This window comes from Prunus persica, chromosome G1 (genome assembly GCF_000346465.2).
Source record: "Prunus persica cultivar Lovell chromosome G1, Prunus_persica_NCBIv2, whole genome shotgun sequence".
NCBI classification, from domain to species: Eukaryota; Viridiplantae; Streptophyta; class Magnoliopsida; order Rosales; family Rosaceae; genus Prunus; species Prunus persica.
In genome coordinates, this window is record NC_034009.1 from 20,633,047 (window position 1) to 20,645,658 (window position 12,612).

Here is a 12,612-nt window from a genome sequence, read left to right on the forward strand (position 1 = left end):
CCTCCTGCCTGAAGATATTACACAATTTGCAGGCATGGAAGAAATAGGAGCCACCGTCATTGCTGTATATATGAGGTTTGTCTTTCTAAAATAATACGTCGTTGGTTTATTTATTGCGTCGTCTTAACAAACTAACCACGTCGTTAGTATGTACCGTCGTGATAAATATATTATAACGTCGTTGTCTATTTCAGTACGTCGTGTGAAATTTTTTAATACGTCGTTTTGTTATACATAACCGTCGTGTGTTTTTTTGTATATATGAGGTTTGTCATTCTAAAATAATACGTCGTTGGTTTATTTATTGCGTCGTCTTAACAAACTAACCACGCCGTTAGTATGTACCGTCGTGATAAATATATTATAACGTCGTTGTCTATTTCAGTACGTCGTGTGAAATTTTTTAATACGTCGTTTTGTTATACATGACCGTCGTGTGTTTTTTTGTGCTGACTTGTTTATATTATTTTATATATCTAGGTACTTACACGATGTTTTGAAACGAGCAAATATGTGCTCCATGGTTGGCTTTATCGACGCTGCTACAGTTAGTGCCAGCTCTGGCACAATAGCTGACAGATCACGCCTACTGGCAGCTCGACTTCAGAGGACTGACGGTGAACAGATTTTCCTGATGCCTTACAATCCAGGGTTAGTCTCCTTAACAGTATTTTGTTTTTATGATTTTCAATAAATGACAGCGTATAAACTAACCACGTCGGTGTTTTATTTTATTGAGTCGTTTGAAACTACTAACCATGTCGGTAGTTATTTATCGTCGTGATAAATGTATAATGTCGTCGATTGCTTCTTTGTTTCGTCGTGTGAAATATTATAATACGTCGTTTTTGTAAATAACCGTCGTTTTTATATTAATTTTGTGCAGCCGTCATTGGATCTTGCTGATTGTAAGAGCAAAGAGAGAAACCGTTTATTTTCTGGATTCTCTGCCAGGAAATCGTGTGGTCGATGAAGAGGCCAAAAACATTGTGAACAGTGCTATAAAAATTTATAATTCTCACATAGCTAGGCCAGGCCGTAAGGCAGTCATTTGGAAAACTCTGTCAGGCACACCAAAGCAACCCAGCAGTGTCGAATGCGGGTATTATGTGATGCGCTTCATGAGGGACATTATCATGGATCCTTCCTTGGGGTTTGAGAAGAAGGTAAAAAGAAATTACCTTCATACATTTTACGTCGTTTTATGTATTATCAACGACGGTCATGTAAAATTACCGTCGTTGAATAGATATAGTACGTCGGTTATGAAAAATATCGTCGTCTGTGATTTAATTTCTTTTTATTTATAAACCCTAATAGTCATTGTTTATGCAGTATGCCAAGGGAAAACAGGAAGCGCCATACCCCCAAGAAGCAATTGATGAAGTCCGGAATGAATGGGCAGAGTTTGTTTGCCTTCACCTGGAATAGGGGAATTATTGAACACTTGATATTTATGTACAATGTACAAATTTTGTCTATAATATATAATGTAAAAATTTGTTGAGGTTTTCTTAAATTAAAAAAAAAACAAACATACAAATTGCGTAAACGACGTGTAATACATTTCCAACGACGTAATAAAGTCAAAAGCCGTCGTTTTTTGTTGTTTCGTTTTAAACAAATCCGACGTAAAAGGATATTTAGACGACGTTCTTTGAACAATTGAGTCGTTTATGGTTTACAACGTCTTCAATTTCTTAAGGGTTCAGGGTAGTACTTTGTAACGACAGCGGTTAAGTCGTAGAATATATATTTTACGTCGGATAGTTAAATATCCGCCATGGTTTCTCATTTAAACGACGTCATTTTAACAACTTAGTCGTCTATTACAATTTACAACGTCTACAATTTATTAACACCGACGTGGTTTGTTGTTGTGATAAGAATATTTTATTATTTTTATATCAAAATATTCAAAATAAATTTAAAATAAATCAGAAAAATGCAAAGTCAACTCCTATGAAGTCATTGATATATTTTCTTCCCCTAAACCTTGAAAAAATTCATTTTGAATAACAAAAATTTAAAATGACCATCCAAAACAAAATTGTTTTGATGAGTCATAAAATCACTTCTAGTTTTATGGTTTAGGGTTTAGAGTCTAGGGTTTAGAGATTAGGGTTGTTATTTATTGGGGTTTATTTTTAAAGTATAATTTTTGGGTAGTCTAGGGTATATATGAGGCTGTAAAACCATAAACCCTTTTATAAACTTAATTTTTAAAATTATATAATTTAGTTTTAAGGGTTTAGGGTATTAATTGTTAACGACGGTGGTTGAGTCGTGGAATACATATGTTACGTCGTGCAGTAAAATATCCGACATGGTTTCCACTTTAAACGACGTCATTTTAATATGTAAGTCGTGTATTATAATTTACAACGTTTTCAATTTCTTAACTTCGACGTGGTTTTTCAGTCGTCTTTATATCAAAATATTCAAAATAAATTTAAAATTAATCCGAAAAATGAAGCGTCAAAAGAAACGGCGTTACGTTCAGTGTTTTCGTCGTGGAATATTACATTTACGTCGGTTCTTGTAGAACTTTCGCCATGATTTTTCTTTCGACGTTTTAAAGAGCGCGCGCTCTTAAAATTTTCGCGCGCCCTAAATTTTTTTATATTTGGCTCTTATTCTTATACTTCTAACCCTGAACCCTAAAATTTTCAGATTTCGCGCAACGTAACATTCGCTCTCTCACTTCTGCTCTAATTAAAAGTTGCACTCTCCAAGCTCCGTCGAATCTGTGAGCTCGTCCAACCCTGTAAGTACAAACCCTATCTTCCCCTTTTAAATTCATTGAATGATATTAGGTTGTTTTGTTAAAGAGTTTTAGGTATATGCTTTGCGATCTGTTAATAATGTGCTTATAGGTATGGGTTCATGGATTTTCTGTTTAATGGGTTCATGGATTACATTATCTGTTATGTTGAATTGGGAATGGATTTAATTTTGTCGGATCTTTTAATCACCCTATGTTATGTTGAATTGGGAATGGATTTATTGTTTTCATGCTTGGTTTCATGTATATGTTAGTTTCTTGCTTGGTTTCATATATATGTTGTGTTCTGAATGGGTTTTGGGTTCTTGAAAATAAACTGAGACACGACGCCTTTTTAGGCATACGACGACGATTACAAGACGGTTTATGAAAAAACCGTCGTTGTATTACTTATACACGACGGTTTTTTCATAAACCGTCGTTTGTATTACTTATATTAGACGACGTCTGTTGAAAAGCCGTCGTCTATATATGCCAAATACGTCTGTTTTTGTTTAAAACCCGTCGTCTCTGTTGTGTATTACTTGCTATTAGATCTTTGTATAATCTGCTATAGTGATGGTCATTGCCTGTATTTTCACTTTATTATAGATAATAGGTTATAGTGTCGGAGATGGATAAGTCATGGATGCACTCGGATAGAAGATCGAAGGCATATGATTTTGGGGTGGAAGCATTTTTGAACTTTGCTGTAGAAAATCTTCTAACTGCAACACATATCCGTTGTCCATGTGTTAAATGTGTTAATTTGAAGTTGTTTGGGGTTGGAATTATAAGGGATCACTTATACTTTAATGGAATTGACCAAAGCTATAAGAATTGGACATTTCACGGAGAACCTTGGGAAGCAACTACTAATGCTAGTAGAAATGTTGAAGAAGATGATGGCCATAGTAGGTACAGTTTTGTGTTTGAAGAAATTGATATGGATGATAATGATTTTGGTGATTTTGGTTCCGATCCGTATGAGTTTGCCAATGTGATTGGGGATGGAGATCAACCAGTGTACCCTGGTTGTAGAAAGTACACGAAGTTATCGGCATTAGTGAAGTTGTATAATTTGAAGGCAAAACATGGGATGAGTGATGTCTGTTTTACAGAATTATTGATACTTCAAGGCGATTTGCTTCCAGAAGGAAATACAATACCAACCTCTATGTATGAGGCTAAAAGGACTTTGTGTGCATTGGGGCTGAGTTATGAGAAAATGCACGCATGCCCCAATGATTGCATCTTGTATAGGAAGGAGTATGAGGATTCAACTAATTGTCCTACTTGTGGTATCTCAAGGTGGAAGGAAGGCAAAGATTCAATCTTGAAAGAGGGTGTGCCAGCGAAGGTGGTGTGGTATTTTCCTCCAATTCCAAGGTTTAAAAGGATGTTTCAATCACATGAGACAGCTAAGAGTTTGACTTGGCATGCTGCTAGAAAATCAATTGACGGTCAGATGTCTCATCCGGCGGATTCCCCGTCTTGGAAACTTCTTGATGATAAATGGCCTGAGTTTGGTAATGAGCCGAGAAACTTGAGATTGGCTCTTTCATCTGATGGATTCAATCCCCACAGTTCTCTAAGTAGCAGATATAGTTGTTGGCCGGTTATCTTAGTTACATATAATCTCCCTCCATGGCTGTGCATGAAACGAAAGTTCATGATGTTAACCTTATTGATTTCCGGTCCTAAACAACCCGGAAATGATATAGACGTCTACTTGGAGCCTTTGATTGATGATTTAAAATCTTTGTGGGATGGGATTAGAGGAGTGTATGATGCACATAATGGAGAATACTTTACACTCAGAACTGCATTAATGTGGACAATTAATGATTTCCCCGCCTATGGAAACTTATCTGGTTGTGTTGTTAAAGGATATAAAGCTTGTCCAATATGCGGCGATGATACACCTAGTCACAGGTTGAAAAATGGCCACAAAATTTGTTACATTGGGCATAGAAAATGGTTACCAATCAATCATCCATATAGGAGGCAACGTGCAGTTTTTAATGGGAAACCTGAATATGGCATACCTCCCGAGCCATTAACCGGAGAAGAAGTGCTGCATATGGTTGAAAATGGTGACAGAGTTTGTTGGAAGAAGAAATCAATATTCTTTGATCTCGAGTATTGGAAATACCTTCATGTGAGGCATGCCCTAGATGTTATGCACATTGAGAAGAATGTTTGCGATAGTATTATTGGTACATTGCTGGAGATCCCTGGAAAAAATAAAGATGGGATTGCTGCTCGATTAGATTTATTGAACATGGGGGTCAAAACTGATTTGCAACCCGAGTATGGAGAAAGACGTACTCGTTTGCCTCCTGGGCCTTGGAATTTGTCAAGAGCAGAGAAGAGAGAGGTTTGCAATTCTTTCTATGGTATGAAGGTCCCTGAAGGTTATTCTTCAAATATTAAAAATCTTGTATCTTTACAAGATTCAAGACTTCTTGGCCTTAAATCACATGATTGTCATACCTTAATGCAATAATTGCTCCCTGTGGCAATTCGTTCTGTTTTGGAGAAGCCTGCAAGGTATGCAATAACTCGTTAGTGCTTCTTCTTCAATGCTATATGTGCAAAGACTGTTAATGTTTCCAAGCTAGATAAGTTGGAAGAAGATGTAGTAGTTACTCTGTGTTTGCTTGAGAAGTACTTTCCCCCTTCATTCTTTGATATCATGGTTCATCTAATAGTACATCTTGTCAGAGAAGTTCGTCTATGTGGGCCAGTATATTTTAGGTGGATGTATCCGTTTGAAAGATATATGAAAGTGCTGAAGGGGTATGTTCAGAATCGTACTCGTCCCGAAGGTTGCATTGCTGAGCGGTATATAGCTGAAGAAGCGGTAGAGTTTTGTACTCAGCATTTATCTGATGTTAGTGCAGTTGGAGTGCCTTCAAGCCAAAAGATGGGACTTTCAAAGCCATTATCAGGTTGCACAGTGAGCGTAGTTGATCAGGACCTGTTGAATCAAGCACATCTATATGTCTTGGAGAATACGGAGGAAGTCCTACCTTATATCGAGTACGTATGAGTTTTATTCTTTAAGTTTCCATTTTAAATTATTTCTTATGTTTATCTTATTTATTTGGGACCGTAATGCTTGAATTTTTCGGGTCATGTAGGCAACATATGATCCACATCAAGACTGCTTATCCAAAATTTAGAAAGAGAACAAAGTGGCTGCAGGATAAGCACAATAGCACTTTCATTCAATGGCTACGCTTCAAGGTATATGTTGTTGAATAACATATTTCTCTTTTAATTTTCTTCTTATTTCTATGTTAGATTGAATTAAGATATGATTAATTTGCAGGTTCAAAGTGAACTTGAGGAAGACAATCATGGCGTATCAGAAAATTTAAGGTGGCTAGCAGCTGGTCCAAACATGGCAGTGCCATTATATAGGAGCTATCTTATTAAAGGTATTAAATTCAATATCAAGGCACAAGATGATGTGCGGACAACTCAAAATAGTGGAGTTTATTTACTTGCACATACCATGCAAGTTGCTAGTGCCAAGGATAAAAACCCAATTCTCTCAAATATGGGTTTCTATGGTGTCATTCAAGAAATTTGGGACCTTGACTACCAAAAGTTTACAATCCCAGTCTTTAGGTGTGATTGGATAGATAGTTCTGGTCTTGTAGTTGACGAACTTGGATTTACCCTTGTAGATTTGAGTAAAATTGGACATAGGAATGACCAATTTGTTTTGGCTTCTCAAGTCAAACAAATATTTTTTGTTGACGACCCGATGCATCGTGGTTGGTCGGTAGTGTTATCAATGCCTAATAGAGAATATAATGATGTTATTGGTGATGAAGTCTTAGGTGATGTGATAATTGAGTGTGAGCCATTTACTAGAGGGATGCCAAATGTTGACACATTTGATGAATTGGTGGGTGAGTTAGGCAGTCAAAATATTCGAGATGGGTGTGAAGATATATGGATTGAATGATGCTTATGTAATTGGCAGTGTATGACATTAATTTTGTAATATATTGTAATGTGATTTCTTCACTTTCTACGTTCAAATAAAACACGACGTTATTGTGAACCAGTTATTCAGCATATTTACCGACGTCTTAAAGCAACGTAACAATGAAGAACCACGACGCTATGAAGCAATTATTCAGGATATCACGTCGGGGAAGGATTAAGAACCGCCATGTAATTCAAAATAACACAACTCCAATCCCATAATACCGACGTCTAAAAAACGAGATATATAATCTGAACGTTAAAAAATACGACGTCATCATACATTTTCCACGTCGCAAGTTCTTTTATAAACGAAGAGGAACGAAATGAATTCCGACGGTAATTCATTATAACCGCCGTCTAATATCAATTAAACGACGTTATTTGTAATACGGCTCTCATCATAATCAACGCCGTCTATATGTTCTGTAATACAGCTCTCATTTATTTGGAACCGACGTTGTTTAGAAGTTCAACGTCGTTTATATTAATAAGTGCGTCGTGAGTAATGAATACATATAAATACAACGTCGACAATATAAATGCCACCGACGTTGTTTCGCATTCAACGTCAACTATATAAATACATACGTCGTAAATAATGACACTGACAACTATTTCCACGTCATCTTTTTTAGAAAAATCGAAGTGGAAAATTTATTTCACGACGGTTGTTTGTAAATAAGAGACGTAGTAGATTTCAATAACGTCGTCTTCTCATGTATTTAAAGACGTCATATTTTTTCTTATCGTGAAAATTGTATTTGACGGCGTAGTGTTTTAGTTGTCGTCGTTGTATGTCTATCTTGCGGCCTTGTTCTTTTAATATGTGTCATATTTTTCCTTTTTAACGATGGTGATTTGTTTGAGTTGGTCGTCTATTCTCATCCTCGACTATTTTTTAGAACTTTAGCAGACTAAACACGTCTGTTTTTATTTGTTTTCGACGTTGTTTTATTTAACAACGTCTAACATTTATCGTCGTTGTTTGTTTCTGAAAATAGGACGTATAAATTTTGTAATACGACTCTCATATATTTTTAACCGACGTTGTTTCGTTGTTCAACGTCTACTCTATAAATACATACGTCGTAAATAATGACACTGACAACTATTTCCACGTCATCTTTTATAGAAAAATCGAAGTGGAAAATTTATTTTACGACGGCTGTTTTTATATAGGCGACGTAGTAGGTATCAATAACGTCGTCTTCTAATGTATTAAAGACGTCATATTTTTTATTGTCGTGAAAATGATATTTAACGGCGTCTTATTTGAATTTTCGTCGTTGTATGTCTATCTTGCGGCCTTGTTCTGTTAATATGTGTCATAATTTTCCTTTTTAACGACGGTTTGTTTAGAGAGTTGGTCGTCTATTCTCATCCTCGACTGCTTTTTTAGATCTTTTTGCAGTACAAAGACGTCGTTTTGTATTTGTTGATGACATTGTATATTGTAACAATGACGGTGATTTAGCGTCGTGGTTTATGAGGGAAAAGATGACGGTGGATTCCACGACCATTGGAAAACCGAATACACGACAGTTATTTACCGTCGTCTTTTTGCTTTTTTGTAGTAGTGATTAAACAATGATTTTCGGGACGAGGTGTTACAACAATGCTAAAACGCATGGTATGGGACATGCAAGCTTGTTGCCCTAAGGTATGAATTAGTGGGATTAGAAGGGAGTGAGCTCATGGCATCACCGCATATGCAAATTTATTTATCTGGTATGGTTGCATAATTTATGTATCTTGTGTTGTTTGATGCATGACACTTTGATTAATTGTGATAGATGACCTTGAGGGGTTTGACGGTACTCTACTAGGCATTAGAATGCTCATATCTTAATAGATTGTGCAGGATTCAAGGTGAAATTTGTGGAAGCGGTTTTCAACCAAGCTACTAGGCTTTTGTTGTTGAATTGTGTAATTAATATTTGTAAGTAGTCAACCGTTTGATAAATATCTTAGTGTGTATTTAACTACGAGCTACAACGACTATAATTTTGTGTTATTAAGTGAATTTGTATTATTTGTGGCTCTATTTCTCATCATATAATGGTTGTAGGATTTTAGTTTTAACTATGGTATGACTCACACCCTGATTTGGGAATATTCCTTATTCTCGAATCGGGTCGCGACATTTTCCCTCGTAAGCTATCTTCTTCTTTTTCTATAATAGAAACTAAAAACCATTCCAAGCCCTGAAATATCCTTTATCCAATGCCCCGTTTCAACTCAAGCAGACGCTCTCTTGCTTTACTCATGGAGACTTAACTCACACACCACAAGCCACTCAAGCCAAGCCCAAACTTTTGATTCACTAAATCATTATCTTCTTGGTGAGAAAAACCAGAGTGTTCGCTAAGAATCTGCATTCTTTTGAAGTATTTTAAGGTCTAGTTCTTGAAATCATGCAAAGGGGAAACATCACTCTTTCTTTACAGCAGCCCATGTCCATCTAGACCTGCTAGAACAAGAAGGCCCCTACACTGTCTAATACGACTAATCCTCTAGGTGTTGTAATCATAGGCTGTGGTTCGGACTCAATTTATTGTCTCCAAGCAATGGAAACGTCGGATAATATATTTGGACTGATCTTTGAGGAGTTGTAAATTTGAAGAGCAAGAGAAAAATCGAGATTGTGAAGGGGGGTTAATAAAGAAGAAATTTTGAGAAGAGGAGTGGTAATGATGATGATGAGATAAGAAGAAGTGGAGAGGAGAGCAGAAGAATGGTTTAGGGTTTGGTTTAGTTTTTTTTTCTCAAACTTTTAATATTTTTCTTCTTTGTTTTTTTTAAACATGTTTTCTTACTGCCCCTAACAATGTTTTTAATAAAACCTTTTGGGTGGTAAGTCGATGCAATGTCCTCTTTCTCTTTCTGGCCAGTACTCAGGCTCCGAGCTCTTTAAGGGTGACCGCCTTCAAAAATTTTGTGTCATCCACGTGATAGCTTTCTTTCCTACTATCTTGCTTGGGTAAATGGTGATCCCTAGACCAAGAATAAGATATGAACGTAAATATTTCGTGTCTCTTCAGAGCGTGAGTACAAGGCAGAAGGAGAAAGAGGATATCGCATCGACTTACCACCCAAAATGTTTTCTAAATGGATTATGAAGGGAAATCAGAAAAAGGTAATTAAACAAACAAAGAAGAAAATTATTAAAAATCTGAAGGAAAAAAAAAAAGACTTTTCAGATTTTGCTATATAAGTAATCTTTATCTTTCCTCTTATATTCACACAATTTTTTTTACTTACGTGGATTAAATTGATTGACCAATAATCAGTATTCTTGTCTTGGGTTATTGTGTACCACGAAGTTCTAAAAAGGCCCCATTTATCACCTTCACCGTTTAGAATTCTTCCTACTTCGTATCTTGATCAGTGTATTTGAGGTGTTACAAATGATCTTAAATCACCAACATTATTGTTATTTATTATTTATTTATGAACTGGTCAGGCTGGGCCTAAATTGGCTCAAATGGGCCGACCCAAGAGTCGGCCCAAGATTTCAATCCCTTGGCCCTGATAAGTGCATTATTTCCTATATTTTTATACCTCTTATATTTGGTTTTTGTAGGGAAAGTTAATTAAAAAGAGCATTATTACCTTACTTTCCTTATTTTCAGCTATTCTACACTCTTGGAAGGATTTCGACTGAACATCTACTTTTCAAATGAATTTTAGCACGAGGCCAATTGAAAATGACAGCTAAGACATTGAAGATCATTGTGTCAAGGGGCTTTTCTTTCATTTTTCAAGAAGGGTGGTTTTTAGCCTGTTTTGTTTATCTATAAAAAAAATTTACTAAACTTATCTAACTAACTTCTCGTTGATGTATTGTTTCATCGAAATACAATCTAAATCGCGATAAAGTTTCATAATTTTCTACCAAGCCAAATGCTCCAAACTTGCAAGTCAAGACAGCCTAAGTTGAAATCCCGTCAGAACTGTACTGTTGTGGAAGATTGAAGATTTGAAGACCTTTATGATATTTTCTAGTGGCGTGTATATATGCTTGGAAATCTTAGAGATCAAGTTACGTTTCTCATTATTTTTTCAGAATTTTCTAGGAAGTGAAATGACCCCAAAACGTGTGTGCAAGTTGGCTGACGTGTTTCCAAGTCAAAGAATGATTCTTTCCTAGTTTGTTTCCTTAATAGTTTGGGATATTGATTTGCTTTAGGAGATTTTTTCAATACCTTTTTAGAGTAGGGTTTAGTTATTTTACACTATATAAGGTCATCCTAAGCTCTCTCTAAAGATCATCTTTTCTACCATAGACTTTTCACCATATTTCACTACAACCACACATATATCAGAGAGAACGCCAAGAGTTGCTGCCGAGTGCTTTTGGAGCTTACAAAGGTGTTGCTGTGGAGAATCCAGAGATCAAATTCATCTATCAAATCGGTTTTATGACACCAGTTCTCTTGTTTATCTTTTCTTTTGTCATAAACTAATTTATCTTTCTAGGGCTACGATGTAGCCTAACCATGAATACTTAATTTTTATAGTTATATTAATTTCTGATTAGTATTCCATGTTGAGTATTTGTTACTATTCTTAATGCTTGGAATATCTGGCCAATATTTAATTGATTTGATGATCCAAGCGGAGACCGGGAGGAGATGTTTGGTGTTTGCTTGTCGTAACAAATACCATGTCTTGAATGAGTGCCCGAGAGGGACTAACATAACTCATGTAGTTTTCTTGCAGGTTCTCATAGAACTTAATGGGTTCTTGTTTTTCTAAATCCGTTGCCCGAGAGAGAATGAGTTGTTAATTAAGAATACTCTTGGTTGAGCTCGAGAGGGGATATCGAATGCATTAGGAGAAACCAACTGTCAACATGGGGTAGTAATTAGGGTTAATTGGCTATAAGAATTAAGTGAAATTGGTTAATGTGAAATCGGATGCCCTACTGTCTCATTAACTTGATTTTCCATCATTAATTGAAATGCTATTTTTCATAATTGTTTTAGTTTACTTAAATAAATCAATCTTCTTAATCAACAGTTCAGATAAACTTTTGAATTAATCATAATTGGTAATTAATAGGAAATTATAGTCTTCATGGGAACGACACTTTACTTATCTCTGTACTACTTGTGCGGATTGTGCCCTTGCAATAATTTCACAATAGCCCAAGCCCTACCTAATCTTAAAGCAGGTCGGATTGATCAAGCCTAGACATCAGGCCTGGCCGAGCTTTGTCCCATCAGGCCTTGGGCTACCTACTTCCCGTAGTTGCTAGAGATTCACTATAGAAGTGGAAGAGAAAGCAGTTACAAGCACTCAAGTGTTTTCTTCACACTTACTCGTAATTAGGCTCATAGCTGCACTCATGCCACACCCTCTAGGCACACTCTAGCCACGAATAATGACTCCCCAAAGGCCTTATTTGTAGTGCATAAATCCTAGGGTTACGTTTGTTAGAAATGAGGCTTAAGAGCCAATACATTTAATGTAATCTCCTGAGATTACATTTCAATTAACGACAAACTTATTTTGTTATCTTTTACATCAGTTAAAGAAACAAAGTCCGGGGAATACTAAATAGGAGATAAAGTAATCTAAAGAAGATTAGATTCAAGAGACCTTTGATCTTTAACTATAGTATCCCAAAATGTTCCTAATCATAGGGTTATCAAATGGGCATTCATAAACCATCAAGATTAGCACATATTATGTATGCTTCATAAGGAGGATGGTTAGTCTCAAACCATTTGTGAAGTTGACACTAATACAAGTATGTGGGTGCTCATTATTGAATGAGTACATTGAACGCGATCAATCATAGTTATCATATGGAGTATATCTACATGTCAAACGAG